We start from the raw sequence: 20,307 nt of genomic DNA on the forward strand, positions 1-20,307 counted from the left end.
GAAATAATATAAAAGTACTTTAAATTCAGAGAATATTCTCAGCAGCCTTTGTCGATATTGAGCCTGAAGTCTGTTCTGCGGAGGCCGAAATGCAAAATCCACCGTAAATCCATGAGTCCAATTAAGATGCACCAAAGAGACCTCTTGCTTGGATTTGTTTTGCGATAAGGCAGAATTTGGAAAGAAAATACCGAGCAAAGCTCCGATTCCTAATCTAAAGATAACACTGAGGTGCTTTTGTAGAAGACATTGTGAGACAGTGATCCAACATAAAGAACGTAAAAAAAGTAAGAAAAGTTTTCTGTCCAAAACTTAAGGTTTACATTGGTTTACCGGGAGATGAAAATGCAAAACTCGGAAGAAACTCGGAAGAAACTTTTGCAGCGGCAACACAAGAGGCGAGTGGTGCTACAGCAGTGGCCTGACTCAAAGTCATGGTCCTGTGTTACGTTGGCGTGGAAATGAAATTAAGGTTATACATTGTAACAGTTGGAGCATTCTCCCCCCCCCCCCCCCCCTGCTGCTCACTGAGTCACTGTCCTTGTGGAGAGGCTAGAGTACAAAGGCCTCTAATTAATCATATACGTTGATGATTATTATGACCACATTTTGTTTTGTGTTTTTATATTTCTCATTACCACCTAATTAACGTTTGTATATTTATACGTATTTGTATGAGGTAATACAGCGGACGGCTTCGCTTGTATTCTTGCTGCCCGTTCCACACCGAGGGCTCGCTTGGAGTGAGGCTTTGCTGCTTTTCAGCCGGCTCTGTGTCGCTGCAGCGCAGGCGGTGCATGCAGATGAAGGGCTCCGTGTGCTGCCCGCGCTGCAGTGGTGCAGAACCGGTTTAGGATTGGCAGAGTTTCCCTTTTAAAAAGGGGGGCATTACGTGACCTGGCATTAACCAATCCACTTGACAAGGGAGGCTTCAACCACAGGTGCTTTTCCTCTTGCACATTATTTATTTTTTTTTTCCTGTGGACTACATTAGGTGGCCCCAGGAACACAAAGTTTCACTGCCTGCCTTTCATTGGCTCATTTTTTGGCAGTTTGTCATAAGCTTGGAGGAGAGTTGAACGATAAGTTTTTTTCATTGAGGAAAAATAGCTTCTTTTTTTTTTTTTTTTTTTTTTCCTGTCATGAAGTCAATGCGTACGCAGCACCAGCCTCAGGTAGCCGGCCGGAAAAGCAGACAGGTTACCGCGAGGCAAAGCATCAACGGGAGCATATAAATAGAATTGAGGTAGTAGGATGATTTTCTTTCCATATGTCACATATGAACACTGTAAGCAATGATAAGCTAATTATTTGAACAGCGTTTGTAATGTTTTGGTCACAAGCGTATTGATTTAAGCGTTGATCAGTGATCACTAATAGCGGTTTCTGTAACCGTAAATATACAGTATTACGCTAAAACCAATTAGAGGAATGAACCACTGCTCGTAGTAGTAGGGTTACAATGAGTAACATTCTAGTCTTTAATATATGACATTTCTGATGGTGTACGTTTGTAAAAGAAGAACTAGAAGCAAGGAATGTGCCTCAGTAACAGATGCACCAAAGCTCCTGATATCTATTACTAAGAAATGCAATAAAATATGAAATGTAGGTTAAGAAATAACCATATGAAAGGATTAGAATCAGCCATTGCCGTATGAATAAAATACACATACGCACACAATCTGAAAGATAGATTTCTGTATTTTCCGGGGAGAATTATTTAAATGACATTTCTATTTCATTATGACACTTTTCATGAGCGTGCTTGTCCATCAGTCACCACAAATGAGGCTGGCCCTGGTTGTTCATTGCGAAAGACTAAGTCCTTTGAAATTAGTCCCTTTGCCTGACTTGAAAAACAGTGTTTCATGTTAACGTGTGAGGTGGCAAATTAGCACTAGCCACCAGGCAAATCAAATGCAGCTGAGTCTTTGGCAGTGACAGGAAAGCCTGTCAGGCAGCCACACACTGTGGCAGGAAGCCAGACATCATTCCTACGTTATTTTCACCTATTGAAGAACATTTGGAGGGTGGAATATTATTTTCCCCATGCCAATGACAGCATAAAATACAGCATATTTATATAACTAAGAGCACTGAGCCAACCAGAGTCACAGCAGTATAGCTAGTTCGCTACCTTGAAAATAAGCCCTTGTTTGTGTTTGTACCACATTCAAACATTTGTTGCTATGTAAGCTCAAGGACATCTTTCAACTATTTACCTTCTAGTTCACTTAGTAGCTGTGGCAAAGGCTTCCATATATTTTCCATTCATACAAACTGAGCCGACTGATACAAGGCTGTGTGGCCAAGGCATCCGTGACATCGATCTGTTCCTCGATCTGTAAAACTAACAAAATAACTGCCTCGGCTTAACAACACAAAGGAGCAAGCCTACAGATTCAACTCGCCCTAAAAGAAGGAGAGCAAAGATGTACCATTCGTAACAGGTGATCAACAGGAGATTCAGATTGTCTCCATACGGTTCTCAACATGGCGGCGGCTAAGCCGGTTATCTAGCAGCCAATGGTTCAAACAACAGCAACAGTGCTGATAGAGCTAACAGTGTTTACCTGAGGGGGAAGCCCATACGGATATAAATCATCACATCATCGTCATAAAAGCTTACACCCGTGGGATGTTTCCTTGTTTATGACGTACATTGTACTGCTCCTGAGGTAAACTTTTAACGGTAAATGGGTGAACTTCCCAAATGCAACTGTGTCTCTGGTGAAAATATTGCAAGTTGCAAGCATGGTATTTTAATGTCCACTCTTTCTTCTATCATTTTGCTCAAGGGTGTATGTGAAGTACAAGTATATGATACAACTCGCAGCTGCCTCACGCAAGTCCTGGATTCTCAGTTTTGATTTCTGCGCCACAGGGTGATACAAGTTGGTTTGCCAACTCTCATGCTTCTGGCTCCGGTCTCATGCTCTCACTCCGCCAAGGCAAATCTCACACCAAGCCATCCCACCCCTAACGCCAGCTTTATGCTCAACGCAGTGTCCCCCCCCCCCCCCCCCCCGCGCGCTCGAGTCGGGTAATAGCGTCATCTAGCTCCGCAAGTGGCTGCGCCGCTTGGTCGCGCACCTCCTACTGTGTGCAGAGTGTACAGAGAGGGAGACAGAAGGAGTGAAGGAGAAACGGCAGACACAGGTGACATGGAGGAGGAGGAGGTCGGCTTATATAGAAAAGACACACAGTTACTGGCATATCTCATACCAGCTCATTCAGCAAACACAGGGAGAGAGGAAGAAGGTAAAGACAGCAGGGCAGGCAGTTACAAAGTCTGCTGCAGCAGCAACAATAGAGAGCACTCTAAATACGCTGTACTGCTGTGAAAGATATACGAGGGACCGGCGATGGTTGCAACACTTTTTGTCTCAGCACCTGCAACTCACTGAATTTTTGTGATGGAGCTCTCAAATTTGACCCTTATTTGCCTGCTACAAAATGGCAACGTTTACAACATCTCCAACTATATCAGAGAATTAATCAATTCATTCACTACAAGGAGGTCCATTGTTACAACCTGCCTAAGTTGGAACAATTACAATAAAGACAAACTGTTCCTATAACCTTCTCCTCAGGACAGAATTTATTTGGAGAGTACCCAACAGCTTCGCCAATGTAGACCCTTGCATTTTAACTCATCTCTGCATTTAGCTTTCATCATAAACCATCAGCTCAATGTCTTGAAAGGCACCTTTGATTTTAACTTCATGGAGAAAGTGACTTAATGTTCATGGGCAAATTCAGACAGCGATCAAAAGTGACCAGCTTCTAGTTGAGAGTGAATCTAAAGATGTAACACCACGTAACCAACTGCTGTGTTGTGCTTCTGTCAGGTAGACAAATGTTTCACAAAGGATTAGGGCAATATTGTCTTCAAGATGGCGTGTTGAGAAGGTTCATATCCTTCTCTGTTACAATTATTTCTCTGTCCTTTTAGCTTTCTCCGAATAAATGGTATCAGCCGTCCTGTTTGTTGCATCGACAGCTGCTCTAATTGCCGAAGGGCAGCAGATCCGTCGGTAGAGGGAATGAGGGAAGGTGTAGTGTGAGTTACTTCTTTTTTTACTCTATAGATTATTCATAGAATTTGGGGGAACTTAATCACAAGATGTAGTGTAGGTTTTACATAATTCAAAAGGTTTGAAAACTATTTTACGATTCACAGCGACATTGTGATGCAGCCCACACTCCCATGGCTCTGGATACATTTAGAATAAATAAGGAGACATTTAAATAAGTGCAACGTAACTTATATGTTCACATCAAGAGCCGCAGGATCTTTTCTAATGGCTAGAAATGAAACAGAACAAATATTTACTATGGATACATTGGTGTTTAGATCTGTCACTGTGTGTAAGGTTGGGCCATATCTACCCCCGCCATATTGTTTGTAGTTTCACGTGGCCACATTTTAGGTTACATTCAGCCATTGTCTGAGTATAGTTTCTCGCCCCCCCCCCCCCCCCCCCCACACACACACACACACACAAACACACACACACACACATGCATACACACTCTCACCACAGATTGTTGATTTTAGATAGTAGGCTCCTAATTGTACAATAGTTTTTAGTTTTAGATATAATTTGACTTGATCATTATTAATGGAATTTAATAAACTCTGTTATACTTTAAAGAGCGGCTGTCTGTGATTACTTTGTGCATGTGTATTGTGATAATAGCTGGATATGTGGCCTGTGTTCGAATTCAAACCTTCACTGTTCACTATGAAATAGTACTTTGACTATTGACGTTGTGAGTGAACACTAATTATGAGACTTCATTTATAGTTTGGTTATTGGTCCCTGATCTCAGGGTGATGCCCCGATATTATTAATAATTGTCAATAATCTTATTTACATTCATAATTCTATTGATGTCAATAATTTAGTTTTTCATATATGCTGAGAGATCCCAACATGACTTACGTTTCCATTTTGTCATGGAAGCTCGTGTGTCTGTGTGTGGATGCATGCGTGTGTGGATGTCTACGCTGTGTCACTATTGTGAATATCTCACATGTGTTTCTCTTTTGATGTGGCTGACATTTCCTGACACAACCAATGCAGCTGCTGTATGGAGTCCCTGACTGTGCTATCAATGATTCGCCGGCTTTCATTTCTGTGGCAACTTCAAATGAAGATTGTTTGATTATCGTGCTCAGTCCTCAGTGACGTACAGGTGGGTCATTTAGACACTTACTTTAGATTTTTAAACATCACCTTTCACTGACAAACTCAAAATGTGACAATTCTTTTGACTCCCTAGGATGTTAATTTTTCTTTCCATTTAAACAGTTTAATTTGAACTTCTTACACATTCACCACAGTACATACACGATATTTAATGATTTCTATGAACAATAACAGCATGTACTGTAAGGAAAGTAAAAGAAAACCGTGTTTACTTTAATACTGGGAACACTGACCCTTTTATGAAACAATAGTTTACTGCTCTATGTAAAGCGTAATATTACCACACTTTACTTGTACATTACATTACATTACAGTCATTTAGCAGACGCTTTTATCCAAAGCGACTTACAATAAGTGCATTCAACATTGGTAATCAAAAGAACTACTAGTCACCAGAAGTCATAAGTACATTTCCTTTTCCAAACAAGCATCTAAGAGCATGAAGCAGAGCATAACTCAGAGCCAAAGTACAGAAACAAGAAAAACAGTTAGTGCTATAAGTAATACGAATACAATAAGTGCAACAAGCTAGTATGAAAACAATAAGTGCTGAGTGGAAGGCTCAGGGTAGCACTTCCTGAAGAGGTGGGTTTTCAGCCTGCGCCGAAAGATGGGCAGCGACTCCGCTGTCCTGACGTCAGTGGGAAGTACTTGTACAGTATAACCATGTTTTGCATGCATTGCTTGGCAACGTTATGCTAAACAGGAAGTGCCTCTCATGGCTGGGCCAGGAGTTTTATAAATCTACAGTTAGTCCTTTAGTCCGTTCCTTCAAACGACTGAATGAGTCTACATTGAGATATGAAACCCTCCGCACTGCCAGTCATCACAATGGAACTTGAATACCATTCAGAATAGCATTGTGCTGCATCGCCACATGGCTTAAGATCTTTTAATGTTTGAATTCTATGACAGCAACATTAAAACCTAAAGAGCAGCTTCCGCATGGAAGATCATTCAAAAGGTATTGTTGAAGTGTTGAGTTCGGAGAAGAAAAGAGAACGCAAAGTCACCTAAAGGCAGAGTTTTCACAATCACCTGTTGAGTGAGACGTAATTTGTGAGGCTTGAGCTGAAGTCACTTTGTTTTGGTGAAGTGGATTGAAAGATTTAAATGTCACTGAATAAAAGGACAAAAGTTACATTTTCCCATTAAAATAATAGTTTAAAAAGGGTTGAGATGTATGCAAAACATTATAGTTGTGATTACATCCCTACGGTCAACAAATCATATTTCTAGAGACCTGGCAGTCTCAATAGGAAGGAACCAACAAACTAAAATACCATACATATTAATATTCACCACTGACAAACAACAGCATAAACACATAAACATACCAAGGAACAATCAAAAGGAAAAATTAGCACAGTTAGTCTGATAAAGTATGAGCAGCATATCAGCAGGAATCAGCAGCAAGCAGACAAAGATTTTACTCGCAAGCAGATCTGCAAAGAGGAAACAAATTGGAAGGACAAACTGCAAACACACACACACACACACACACACACACACACATACACACACACACACACACACATTTGCACAACAATAAGACACTGGTGAGGGGCAAGGCGCATCAAGGAGGAGAGCGTTGCCAGTGTTGTTCCAAGGGAAATTAACAAGCTTGTAGCTCGTTGCCTGGTGGACGAGATGCTACCAACATCGTCTGTAGCGTCTCCATCTTTGTGCAACATCAATAATAAAATCCCTATGAGGCGGAACATGAATTTTTTTTTTTTTTTTTAGTACTAAGATTTGTCATCTTCACATTCATATTCAACAAGCTTGTACACCTGCAATCCAACTTAATTCCTTGACTTTGGTTTACAGACAAATTAAACTGTTTAACTGTAGAATTGAGTTGATGTGTGGTAACGGGAGAGGGGGGAGGGGGGGGGGTACTTTGTTTTATCACAGTACAAAACAAGATGAAATCATTTGCACAATCTCACCATCACCATCAATAACAACCCCCATGTTTCTGCTTCTAATCTATTCACAGACAAATACAAAAGTCTCCTCATATCGCTTCCTGTGTTATTTGTTTCCTATAATTCTGGCAGTGAACTGTCATCATGAGGAAGCGTCTGTCGTTAGCGGCCCAGATGCTCTGAAAAGAGCGTCGTTAGCAGAAGTTGAGATTTCAGGCACCTTCTGTATTGAATATTTTCGTTTTCATGTTACTACAGAGTCGTACATCTGTGGTTTTACACGTCTGTCATCTCACAAACATGTGTGGAGCGGTGCATTTTGGTGTTTATCAAAAAAAGGAGTTTCCATGATGTACACTACTGCTGACACTAAAAAATAAACTGTAAATGTAGTTTGTGTATTCTGAGATTCAGTAAGCAGCTTTATGGCTCAACAGACTGCCCACAAATACTAACACACAAATGTATTACATTCACCGCCAGTGTTATGGAAACTGGCACTGACAATGGACGGATATGTCAAGCCAAGATTGATTGATAAAGCACCTTTCATATCAAGATGTAATGCGCAAAAATGTGTTCGTCATCGTTCTGCTCAAATCAAAAGAGGAGGAATCCGCCGTCATGAAGTAACATTTTCTGCCATTTCTCACATAAGTCGCAGTGTCAGCTGAGAGAGCGATGACTACAGCATAATGAGAACAAACTGAGGGATTGTGGGGGAATTGAAAAGCTTAACTTTAATATGCTTTTTGGGGGGAGGGCAAATAGACTGATTTGTGTGTGGGGGGGGGGGGAATTGTCGGATTTTATTGTTTAGATTATTATTATTGTTCGGCCAGCAGAAATGAAAATTACACTTTCAAATGAATTACGCTATAAAACTTTGAGTTCTTGCTGCACTAAATAGAAGACTTGATTGTTATAGAAACACAGAAACACAGTCGATAGAGGATGACGAACGCTCTCTGATGCAGCACCACAGCTTAGATAGAATAATACTTTAAAAGTGGAGCTTCTGTAAAAACATTTTTGGCAGTTCATGTCCCCCCCCCCCCCCCACCAAAAAAAAAGAAAAAAAGAAAAGCAATGTAGGACTACGATACTGTGCAGGTTTATTTTTAGCATTGCTCTTTCTGTCCTGGATTTGCACTTGAATACTTTGTTTTGCATTCTTCCTCTCATGTACATGGCTTTGAATGAGTCTGTTCATTAGCATTTCACGCTGCAACCAATGCTTCCCCTTGAGGCTCTTAAGGTGGTGCAGTACACAGACTCATTATTTGCTCTTTGTCAACTGAGACTTCATTAAAAAACCTAATTACAGATTTTAATTAGAATCCTTGGATTATAGTTTTATATTATCAATATAATAATCACATGCTTATAACCAGCTGTGTTAACTTATCGTTGGAGTGGCAACATTTAAAATCAGATACATACAGACATAATCCTCCAAAAGTTACTTTTGCATTCACTAATAAGCAGCATAAATCAAAAATCAATATATTTTGTTACATGGTTACGTTGTTCCAAATTTGAACGCAGTTGTTCACTAAAATACGAACAGATGGCATCAACCACTATTGGTGGTGCAACGGATAAATTCAGGGTTGGGATCGTGTCACGGATCAGGATCACGGATCAGGATCAGCACAAAAGAAAAAAAAAGGAGCAAATGTAACTTTTAGAGATCCCTGATCACGTTGTTCTGCAGCTGATACTAATTGCCGATCATTGATGATTCATGGTGGCAGATACAGATACAGATCCCTTTGGTGTTTGATTATAGCAGCAGGTCTACAAGGCTCCAGACTATTATTTATTTTTTTGACACCGTCACAAAAATCATTTTATCTGAAGTCAGTGTAAATCAAAAATTCAAATGATAAGGAAAAGAAAAGATTGTATTTGTATGGATTAAAACCAATCTTGTCATTAGTAGTTTTAATGATGTAGTATAAGCTGCTTAGAGGTAGTGTAAACAGCTCATAATTCCCTCTAATATCTGTTTATGTTGCTCTGAAAACATCACCTTCAAACAACTGGATTCATTAAGTTTCTCACCAACACTTAATTTTACAAGATTTCATGTGAACACATCAAAAAACTAGTTACTAGCTCTTCTCCTGTCAATTTAAAACACAGACCGGTTGTTTACAACGAAACATTATCGGAGATCGGCCACTAAAAAAAGCATAAATGCGATGTCCTGAATATTGGTGGATAATGGTTGCCAGTAAAACTATATTTCACATTGTGATGATTAACGTTAAACTCTAGTTAATCTGCATATTTACATGGGTGCTGAACATTGAGGGGGGATCCGTGCGGATCACGGATCGACAGTGGTCCTTTACACCACTACCCGCTGTAACGTAGTTCACAACCATAAACTGTATTTAAGAATCCATTGGTTTGTGGACTGACGTTTTGGAAGTCTCGAGTTTGATGGTTTTGCCATCTCCATCTTGGACTGTGACCTCTGCCATGTCGAGTTTTTTTGCAACCGCTCAACGGAAGTTACCATATTTGGAATGTGGAGGAGTGACGTAGAGCCTCCGTATACGGTTCTGGTAACGGCAGCGACCTGTCAATCACAGTAAGCCCGCCCTAAAGCATTCTCCGCTTTATGGTATATTTTAAATGGGACCATAACTTACTAAATAATCATGCTGTATTGAAGAAGACTTGGAACTAGAGATTGAGACCATAAATTACAATGTTTAATGTGGGAATAAATCAATTGAGAAGTTGAGTCTGCAACCGGAGGAGACGCCCCCTGCTGGTCAGTAGAGAATTTCTTTGACACTTCCGTGTTGGCTTCACTCTGCAGAACTGGAGGTTGCTGCCTGACCGCAAATCTTAAATTTGTGACGTCAATAATCTAGAAGCACCCCTCAAAAAATGTGCAAATGTATTTAATTATTTCACAAAATTGTTAATCAGGTGCTAATATACACACACACACACACACACACATATATATACACATATATATATATATACATATATATATATATATATATATATAGAGCTTTTTTCACAATGCTCACTTTTGGTTCATTCCTGGACCAGGTATCTGTGGTTTGAATGAATATCATTCTATAAATCTATAATAAATGATCATTTTTCTCCGTGCTGGAGAACGACTAATGCGGCATTCACATGGAATCAGGCTGGTAGTTTTATTTTTACAGACAGATTTATTTTTCCTGTTCAGCCTCTTTTATTTTCTTGCTCAACAGAGTGCCAGAATGACCCATTGTAATCCTTCAATGAAGCAGGAGGATAAATATTCACCACAGACGAGTAGAGAGGCATATCCAACCCCCTCTCCTACAAAATGACATTCCACACAACGGTATTCTCAGTTACGTTTTGAGGGAAAGGTATTTTCTCCTGGATATACACAAAACAAAGCAGCAACTGCATTATGGTTAGACAACAAAACTACCTTGTTAGGTTCAGTAAAACATCATGGTATGTCTTAAAATATGTATGTTTGTTACATTATTTAACGTACAAACATGAACAACGTCTCCTGGGTGAAAGTCCTGTTTGTTTGACCCCATCTATCCACCCCAACCTCCTCCTGAGGAGTTCTAGAAACTATGAAAAGAAAAACGTATTTGTGATACTTCAAAAACAAATGTAATGCAGGAACAAAACTGCATTGTCAGTGTTTCCCTCGAAAACACTGCCGATGCAGTTTTGTTGTCTGGAAAACGTTATTTTTAGGTGACCGGGCAGGTACATCGGCATGCTCAACATGCTCTAGGGCACAAGTGTTCTTACCGGAGCGCCAACAGAATGCTGACTCGTTTGTGATGAAGGTATTACAAATGCTCAGCTAAAGTCACCGAGCAGCGCTGTGGCCACCGCTTACACCGGAGTGCAGCGAGAACAGTCAGTGGCTGGCCGTAAACCACTAATTTTCGCCTATCGCGCCACGACTGTGTCGGCCTCTAATGTGATGAAACCAGCCGAGTGCGTAACGCTGTATCACGCTGGCGGTGCGCCAGAGATAACGCTGTGAGGCCAGCTGAGACCCTTGCCCGCCGTTGCAGAATCTCTCGAGGAAAAGTCAAACGCACGATGCATTTCTGCACAGAGACAGCCAGTCACACTGATAACAGCTGAGGATTTAACACCGCTGCATATTAAAAAGGCAAAATTAGAGAATGAAGCAGCCGAGGATGTGGACGCCTGGGGGTGTCAGAGCAGGGCCTCGCCTGTGGTCTGTCCAGGTCCAGACAGCTTCGCCCCCGAGGGCTACAGATGATCCAGTTAGGGTGCAGGGCCCCACTGATGAGGTGTTTCCGACCTGTAGATACAGAAAGGTACAAGCAGGAAGGGAAACATATTGTGTTTGTTGAGTTTTCTAGTGTCACCTGCACTGCGGGGCTCTTCAGCCAACTTCATCAGTGGTGAAATTTGAAAAAACAGAAAGCAACCGCTTCACATTCTCCAAATTTTGTCCTCGTTACCAAGTGCAAATATTAACATTTGAAATTTGAGATAACAGTGATAGTGTGGCCACGTGAAAATACTTCATTATGTATGTTTTAGTGGGATTCAACATAGAAAGTGTAGCGTGTCAGATGGTTAACCAAAGTCACTGAGCCGATACAAAATGTTCCCACCACAGAAGAATGACGTTAATTTAACAAACCAGAAATACATTTCTCATTACCATAGCGCCACCCGGCCAGAACGTGTGCCAAAACACTTCAATATTTAATCAAAAAAAGATCTCAAAAAGTCAATAACAAATCAACATTAAAAATAAGCTACAGCTTCAATAAGCTAGTACGGACTTGGCTTTACTTAAATACATTTTTTTTAAATAATAAATATATATAAATACACACATTTTATCTGGTCTTTTGGTTGAAGACGCATTAATCACAAAGTAAAGGTTTGCTCATTCAATACGTTCCCATACATTCAAAATGTATATATTTCCATGTATAATTCATTTAAAAGCCAAGCTACAGACCTACTAGCATAAATATTTATAAATAATTTATCATTTTGCCAGCATGCGTCACCTGATATATTGTTTTATTGATGTAAACAGAACATTGCGTGTTCCTGTGTCTAACTTACAACAACAATAATGTCTGATTATAGCAATTAGTTGCAGAGCCAGAGATGGATTTTAACCAAATACGAGGAGTGGAGCAAAAAGAACTGCAGCATTGCAGAGTGTTAATTCATATAATGTCCGTCCATCGACGCACATAGCACACAGTGGATGCATTATACAGACAGAGGAAGCCCATTTATTCCCAGGTTTGATTAAAAAATAAAAAAAAAGCTCTGGAGAGACATTACTCTCGGCTACTTTATGATATATTAACTTTGGATTTTATGTTTCGGATACACCTGTGCAGCTCATAATTATGCAATAAACTGTCTGCAACTACTGTAGCAAATAACTTGCTATTTTTGCTGCGACCTTTTACGCAATTTCCCCACACTTAAGAAGGTCACGTCTTTTGCCCTTGGAGGCTGAAATTTTGGCATGGAGGTCAAGTGTGTGTGTGTGTGTGTGTGTCTGAAAGTGTGTGTTTGTGTTAACCCTCCGCGAGCTCCCGCCCCTCGAACACAGACTGGCCAATCATAGCGTAGAATCAGCCAGCTTTGACAACTACACAGCTGTGCTCCATAGACTCTCAGGTAGTCGCTTTTCCGATTCCCTTCAGCTTCAGGCTGGTTGTGTTGATTTGGAGCTAGTTATTGTTCAAAGTTGTCTATTATTGAAGGAGATCCATAAAGCATCTAAGACCTGTGGAATACGTTAGCACATCATAAACTAGTGTTAGCACTTCTATGCTACACTGGCTACTGAAGGTAGACTGTAACAGTGAGTAAAGACCTACCCAGCTTTACAGTAACAGTGTTGATCTTTAAATGCATCGTCTTCTGTCTTGATCTCCAGGTGATGTGGTGGTTCACTTTTACACTAAGCTTCTATCTTTATCGTTTTAACCTGTTTTCACTACGGAATCAGTTTGACCCCATCTGCTTCTCTCTGAAATCACCTTTTTGTTTTTTTTTCCCCAAAATTAGATTGTATTAATTCAGGGAGTGCAGTTAGTGACAGTGTGGGATATATGGTTGCTCTGACAGCTTGACGGAGTAGTATCGGGGCGGGGCTTAGCAATGGATCAATTGGAAAAAAAGAAGGTGTGGCAGTGAGAGTGGAGGTTTTTTTGTTGTTTTTTTTTAACTAATCAGATTCACATACTGTGGCAGAACTCATGAACAGTTACTGTAGACTCTTGTGGGAGGCACCACTTCACTCAACAGAGAGAGTTCCTCTTTCAATGGTGAGCGTGAGATCTGCTCCCTGTACCTAAGCCACGCCCCTTTCATAACTGATGAACTGCCTCTCTCTTGTGGGAGGCATTGTTGGTCTCAGAGTGTCCCTTTTTTTTAAATTATTTTTCATTTGCTATGGGAGGCAAATGTTTGTAAAGGTGTGTGTGTGTGTGTGTGTAGGTGTAGGTGTGTATGTGTGTAGGTGTGTGTGTGTGTGTGTGTATCCATGCCCAAACATGGTTGCAGCTATTGCAAATTTGCACATATTTATCTAATAGCATGATCGTGCTTATATACGTATATATATAAATATATATCTTGCGATTATTATTAAGTGTGGTTTCAATCACTCCGACTTGGCCTGGCTGATACCTCATTTGTATTCAGCCACTTTCATCGCTTGCCCCTAGGAGAGCAAAGGTCTATATAATAGTTCTTCCAAGAGCTCTGCATTGAATATCTTAAAAGGGATGCAACACAACTCAGGGAAAATTCAAATCAGAACAGATGGATTAATCAATGCTTTGGTATTTTCACAAAAGAAGCCTGCATTGAGTTCAAAGGGAAGAACTTGTTAGCCATAGCCAGATGGGGGATGCTGCACCATCTTCATCTCCTCTGGAGCTGCAGCCCATGTGTCAGGTATTGACATTTCTATAGACTCCCCTGTATTGATCTGTGTAAAATGGAGGGAGTTTAATTGAAGTAAGGAGTCATAATGAAACAGAAAAGGCAGTTCAAGCTACAGTCTGTCTCTGTCCACGTCAACCTGCAGTGCCAGATACAGCTAAGTGCTAAAAATATGGAATATTCTCGCATGTGACATCCTCAGAGACTCACTTCCCGGCACTTAACTGAGATCTTGTGCTTAATTATGCATGTAATATGTTGTCAGAGGAATTGTCTCAAAAGTGTGCGATCCAGCTTATCCCCTGTCGTCACTATTAGATAAGATCTTTTAATTGCTTTAATGAGAACTCTTTCTAGCGTCTCTCTGACATATGTGGAGGTCATCTAGTGCAACGTTGTGTAGAAACCAGACGTCCAGTGGACTGAATTCAAAACATGTGTCTGGCGCTGGGTGGGATATTGATGTTCAGGATCTTTTTTTCTAAAACATATCATGTATGAGGAAAACATTGGTGAATAGTTTTTCATTAGAATGATAATATGAGATGCTAGGTTGGAGTGAATTGGCTCATACAGTACACTCAAAAGATGCAAAATGTTGGTTTTGATTGATGGCAAATGATTCTATTCTGGCTAGTTTTGCGGGAAATGTATTTGAGAGGATCTTTTTAATTTTATCGATTTGCATTTTTACACTCAACACTGCTGCTCTAGAAAGCTCAATTCTGAAGCGCAGTATGGACGAGTGGTTATTCTGTGAATTTATTTTGGGCCACAGTTATTTTAATTTGGTTTCACGAGAATATCTACAGTGTACGATGGTGCATTTAATCTCAGGATGGAATAAAAAAAAAAAATAAATAAAAAAAAAAATAGGGTTAGGCACAATTATTAGTGCCAGTCAGCACCAGAAAGTTCAAAATATGTGACAATTTACATTTTGTGTAATATTTATTGTTGGCCAAGGAGTTTACAACATTTGACAACACTAACAAAAAAAAGTTCATTTGACCTTTACCTCGTTCACGATCTCGGAGATCTTTCGCTCCACATGTTCTTAACCTGTGCATCTAATTTGTAATCTCTCCGAGGCAAAGCCCCCAACAGAAGTCTTTCCACTGAAAGAAAAGGTTTGTTTCTCCATCAAGAGTGTGTCATGTGTTTTGAAGTCATTTCAAAGGATGTGACAGCTTCAGAACTTACGAAGCTCCCAAGCAAGATTGTGGTGTACCTAGGGCACCGAGTCCGATTTAGTACTCCAACCACGTCACGCTGGAGCACAACAGGCTGCCGAGCCTGAATGCTTAATTTGCGGCCAGTGGGATGCTTTATCCAGAGATATAAACAAGTGCAGGCCCTATTGCATGCGCCGTCACGTGGGGAGAGCATGGGCTGAATTGTTAAACAGTGTGTGGAGCCTCCTTGTTAACCCCCAGAGCCAGATTCCAAGCATCCATTCAAGAAAGACTCCAGACCTTGAAAACCAAGTTGTGCATAGCAATTGAAATCATAACTCCAAGGATCTAGGCAGAGCTAGATCGCGTCAAGTTTTTCATTATCTTTGACTCTTAGCGTCACAGCAGCAACAATGCCCTGTGAATTTAAATGAACAGGCACCAAAATGAAAAGCCACAATTAATTCCTGATTTCCGTATCAGCATAAAAATGATATTCCGCAAGTAGAGGCGTAAACGGTTTATTGTTCTGAAAAGTCTCCTCTATTATTAATGCATTGTGTGTTAAAGTGAGAGGACGGCTGAGAGTGTCTTTGTATAATACCAACTAAGCCATTTAATATCTTAGCAGGCTATCTGTAGCAGACTTCTTCAAGATAGCTTGTGTGTTTCAAAGTTCTCTATCTCTATTAAACCAGGAGCACAGGTGAACAGTCTTGGGGGGCTTTGATTCATTTCATGGCATGTGTCATTAACCTCCAGTAAATAATCCCGTCTGCGGGATTCATAACTGGAAAAGCCGTATTCCTGCTTTGACTGAGAACATTATTTAGTGCTCAGGTGACACTTTTATTGCATGACAGATTTACACAATTGTCGGTCACTGCAGCATTACACTGAACGGCAGTCTTACACTGACCCTGATCGGCGGGTCGGGAGGTGTAAAAACACCAGTTCCTGTCAGAGGGTCCAATCTAAAAGGTGTAGACAACAAAGAAATATACAAGATTTACGTTCAACGTGTTACATGGTATTGTTGTTTTCAAAGCCTTGTTTTAAATCTATGTCGCACCTGTAAGTGATTACCACAAAGACCCAGAAGAGCTTCTTCTTAATTGTCTTCATTTAACAAAGCCGGGGTCAAATCGAGTGAATAAACAGCTGAAGCCATAATTACTGTCTCAATATCAATATTTACTTTCACAAAGCACAGGCTCCAGAAACAGAACTTTGTCTTTTTAAAAAAGGTTTTTGGAGGAAGTGAATTCAACCAAAGTAATTTTAGAAAAATACTTATTTTAAGAAGTTTTCTGGGGATTCAAGCAGGCCGATTGAAGCGAAAGCAGTTTTTTTTTATTTATTTCTGGGTCATTTTCTTGAGCCACTGACTGAAAGTCTCAATTAAAGATGGCATCCATCTCGTTCTGTCAGTCCTTAAACGCTATTACTTTACACAGTCAGACAATTTCTGGGTGAAGATGGTCTTCGGTCCAAATAACACTAAACTGTTCAGCCAGCGATGCTCATAGAGTGAGTTCTGTACAGTCTTAGGGTTGCTTTTCTTTGGGACAACTGGATTAAAACTATAACAGGGATTACGTTAACATGCACCGAATATTACGGTTTTTACCTTTTATTCTGAAGACTAATATTCCAAATAAGCTCTTTACATGGCTAATAAAAAAATGAATATTCCTGTTTACGTGCAGCTGTGCATATTCCGATTAACGTAAACCGCCCCCACGGTGTAAACGTCTATTCTTCAGCGTCTTCTGGACCATTTGAGGAGCTCCTCACATCCTCATCACCGGGGCCAGTGAATCCCAAATCGACTCCATCCTTGGCTGTGTTTGACAACGGTCGATGTCCTAACATGTTGTTTATCACGTCAAAATATGGAAAAGTGGAATGGCAGGAGCCACTTGTGCCATTCTTTGCGTCAAAATATGTTGTTCTTCTTTCAACGTTTTCCACCGGTGGCGGACTTGTTTGACCGTCCGCATGTACAGGTACAGCCTCCCTCTTTCATTCCTTCAACCATCTTCCTGAAAAAATTAAATGTGAGCTTGATTCAGAATATCCAAAACCAAATATGATCTTTATGGGAGCCATATGGAATTTGGACTATGGTCATAGTGGAATATGGTCATAGAATTACTTTAAAACTACTTAACAGGTCCATTTCTGATGAATATGTTGTGCTTTAAAGATGGACGTGAGTATGTTACAACATTCCTGAACTGTCTGGCTGATGGGAGGCTGCCTGCTGTCGTTCACACAGCCCTGCCAGTAGTGGAGTGTGCAGGTTTTCAATCAAACCTCACCCTCTAATTTTACCAATCAGCATGCTTTCAACCAGACAGAGAGGAACAAAGCAGCTGGTGTTGAATTTGGCTGGAATTTAAACCCCGCATATCTTCCAGGGCACAGGACTGGACACCACCGGCTTAGAGGAAACATGGCAGCACGACTCACTGATCCGAGCCCCTATCCATGTACAGCGGGAGCAGCGGACGTTAAATTCGCCCACATTAAAATAATTCCTTGGCTCCCCTCCATGTGCCCTGATAGCGCCGTTTCTTTTGATGATGGGTTCATATTCAACCAACCTCTGCGTGTGACAAAGCTGTGTGGATTCACATTCAGGAAACTTTATAGTCCGTCACAATGTGATAAAAAAATACAAGAGTGGAAATTAAAGGCATGAGAGACTTAATTCCAAGGCTTCCAAGCATCCAAATGAAGGAATTTTTTTTTTTTTTTTAAACATTTACTTTTAAAATTAATTCTTTATGTTTGTTGGCAAGCAGATTTCAGTTTAACATTGGGGAACAACATCTGGGAAAAACAGATGTTGCAGGTGTGGATGCATTAAAAAGAGTGTGAAATTATCTATAAGTTTTAGTCTGAGTCCACATATTAAAACTTGAGGGTGGCCTCGATTTCCATATTCATGACCTCAGCGCGTATCATGCGGGAGGCTGCATGCTCCCGCGTGCCTTCAGGATTGGATGCAGAGCAGTGGGGTGTGTGCTCCAAGTGGCTCTTAAGAGTAGCTCCAGAGGTGGTGGAAGTGTTGAGGGTGTTGTTATAGTTACTGTGGGCTGTAAAAGCTTTATAGCTCCCATATGTTCGGCATTGTTGAATTGATATCTGTAGTACTTTATTTTATTTTTTTTCTTCCCCACTTTAAGTGTTTGAAACTGTCAAGTTTAAAAAAGAAAATGTTTTGCAGTATGGAATACAGATGCGAGCAGGTGATCACTTAAACATTAAACGGATGATGTGTTTGTTTCGGCTTTCACAATTAGAATCAAATATTTGAATTAAAGCTGCTCTGATCAATATTGTTGTATTAACGATGGACTAAACTACAATGTGTAATGTGAAAAGGTGTCACTCTTAGTGACAAACCCACAGATTTATTACCTGATGTCCCCTTAACTCTATAGAGCGGTTTAGCGTCTTTCAGATCATTGTTTTGGTTTTCAGGGCTGCAACGTTACCAATTTTGGTTCACTCTCACAGCTCTCATCAAATACCAGCAACAGCAAGAGGCTTTTATGACCAAAACCACAACAACAACGTATGTTATGTATGTTTTGGCTGTAGTAATGACGTGACAAAAGGAGGAAGTGAGGTGACATTGTTATTGAGCGATAAAGTCTTCCACCTCGACCTTCTCCATATGTGCACTTTATCACCTTCAACACATCTGTTCATTTCCAGTTTCCACAAGTCAACGGGGTATTTTCCCTTTTTTTTAGCATCCTATATTTAATACATTCTAGTCGTATTCTAATATTTGATTTAACATTTAGATAAGCAGACTGAGTAAACGGTGCACCGATATTTCCAAAAATGAATATGAGATTCTAAGCAATCACTCTCGCAACGGTTCAAATGTCACAAGAAAAAAAAAATCCACAAAACGATAAAACTATTCAACTAATTATCATCTTCAGTTACAAACAAAAGTGCTATCTGTTACCGATCAGCGGTGGATTGTTGGTGCCACGGCGATATGAGAGTGCAGGTCTTAAAACAGACCAATTTGTAGGGAAAGACATCACTTATCTGGAGGCCCCGCTGTCCATAAAGAGCAAGTCATTCATTACTGTCACCCTTAGAGTACATAGCCCTGATTGCTAATGTGAGGGACACAATCACCATGCAAGAACACAGAGCCCGAGCAAGAACTCTGCAACACTCAGCCTCGTCATTTAGCCTTCACCTAAACACTGCAATTGACTGTTATTCCCCTAGACTAATGCATTGTGGGGTAATGTTATTTTCTACGCGTTCTTTCGCATTAAAAAAAAAAATCGCTGACGGATTTTGTTGGGGAAACTCATATTAGAGACGTGATCCTGAGGCAACTGCTCTAACTCAGCCTTCCGACTTTTTTTTTTTTTTTGCCCCAGTCTGACAGGCATGTAAAATATCTGTTTACATCACAGCTTGACAACAGTGCGCTGACATCTCCATTTCCCTCGTGACCGCATGAAATAACCCTGTCAAAAATATATTACAATCCATACTTACGACATTTTGCTCTCTTCATTCGCACAAGGTCGTCGGGGGTGGGGACACTCTCTCTCTCTCTCTCTCTCTCTCTCTCTCTCTCTCTCTCTCTCTCTCTCTCTCTCTCTCTCTCTCTCTCTCTCTCTCTCTCTCTCTCTCTCTCTCTCTCCCCGGCGTGGGGGGGGGGGGGAGTCTTTGGTGCAATTCTGATGACGTCAATAATCATCGACGGTGAGCACAGTTTCCAGGCCACATTTTATCACGCCCAAGGTGGAATAGATGGAATATATAAATCAGTTTCTGCTCGAGTCTGAGTAAACCATGCACCGCTTATTCAACCGATGTTAAAAAAAAAGAAGAAATAGAAAAGGGGGGGAAAAAAAGAAAAATCCCTTAACAGAATCCGACTCTGTGAGCTTTCAGTCAGCATGTATTAGATTTATCACTTTCTTGTCCCTACACCTTGTTGATGCCTCCAGAGTACCACTACATTGGTAT

At 40.6% G+C, this 20,307-nt stretch overlaps 1 protein-coding gene across 1 annotated transcript in view; it reads left to right on the plus strand.

Annotated features, from left to right (window-relative positions):
• Positions 1–20,307, plus strand: part of LOC137885575 (heparan sulfate glucosamine 3-O-sulfotransferase 4-like) — a 116,914-nt gene that overhangs the window by 95,813 nt on the left and 794 nt on the right. The window lies entirely within an intron of this gene.

The sequence above is a fragment of the Cebidichthys violaceus genome, unplaced genomic scaffold (assembly GCF_023349555.1).
Source record: "Cebidichthys violaceus isolate CVI_PGR_0920_01 unplaced genomic scaffold, fCebVio1.0.p SCAF_40, whole genome shotgun sequence".
Taxonomy (NCBI): domain Eukaryota; kingdom Metazoa; phylum Chordata; class Actinopteri; order Perciformes; family Stichaeidae; genus Cebidichthys; species Cebidichthys violaceus.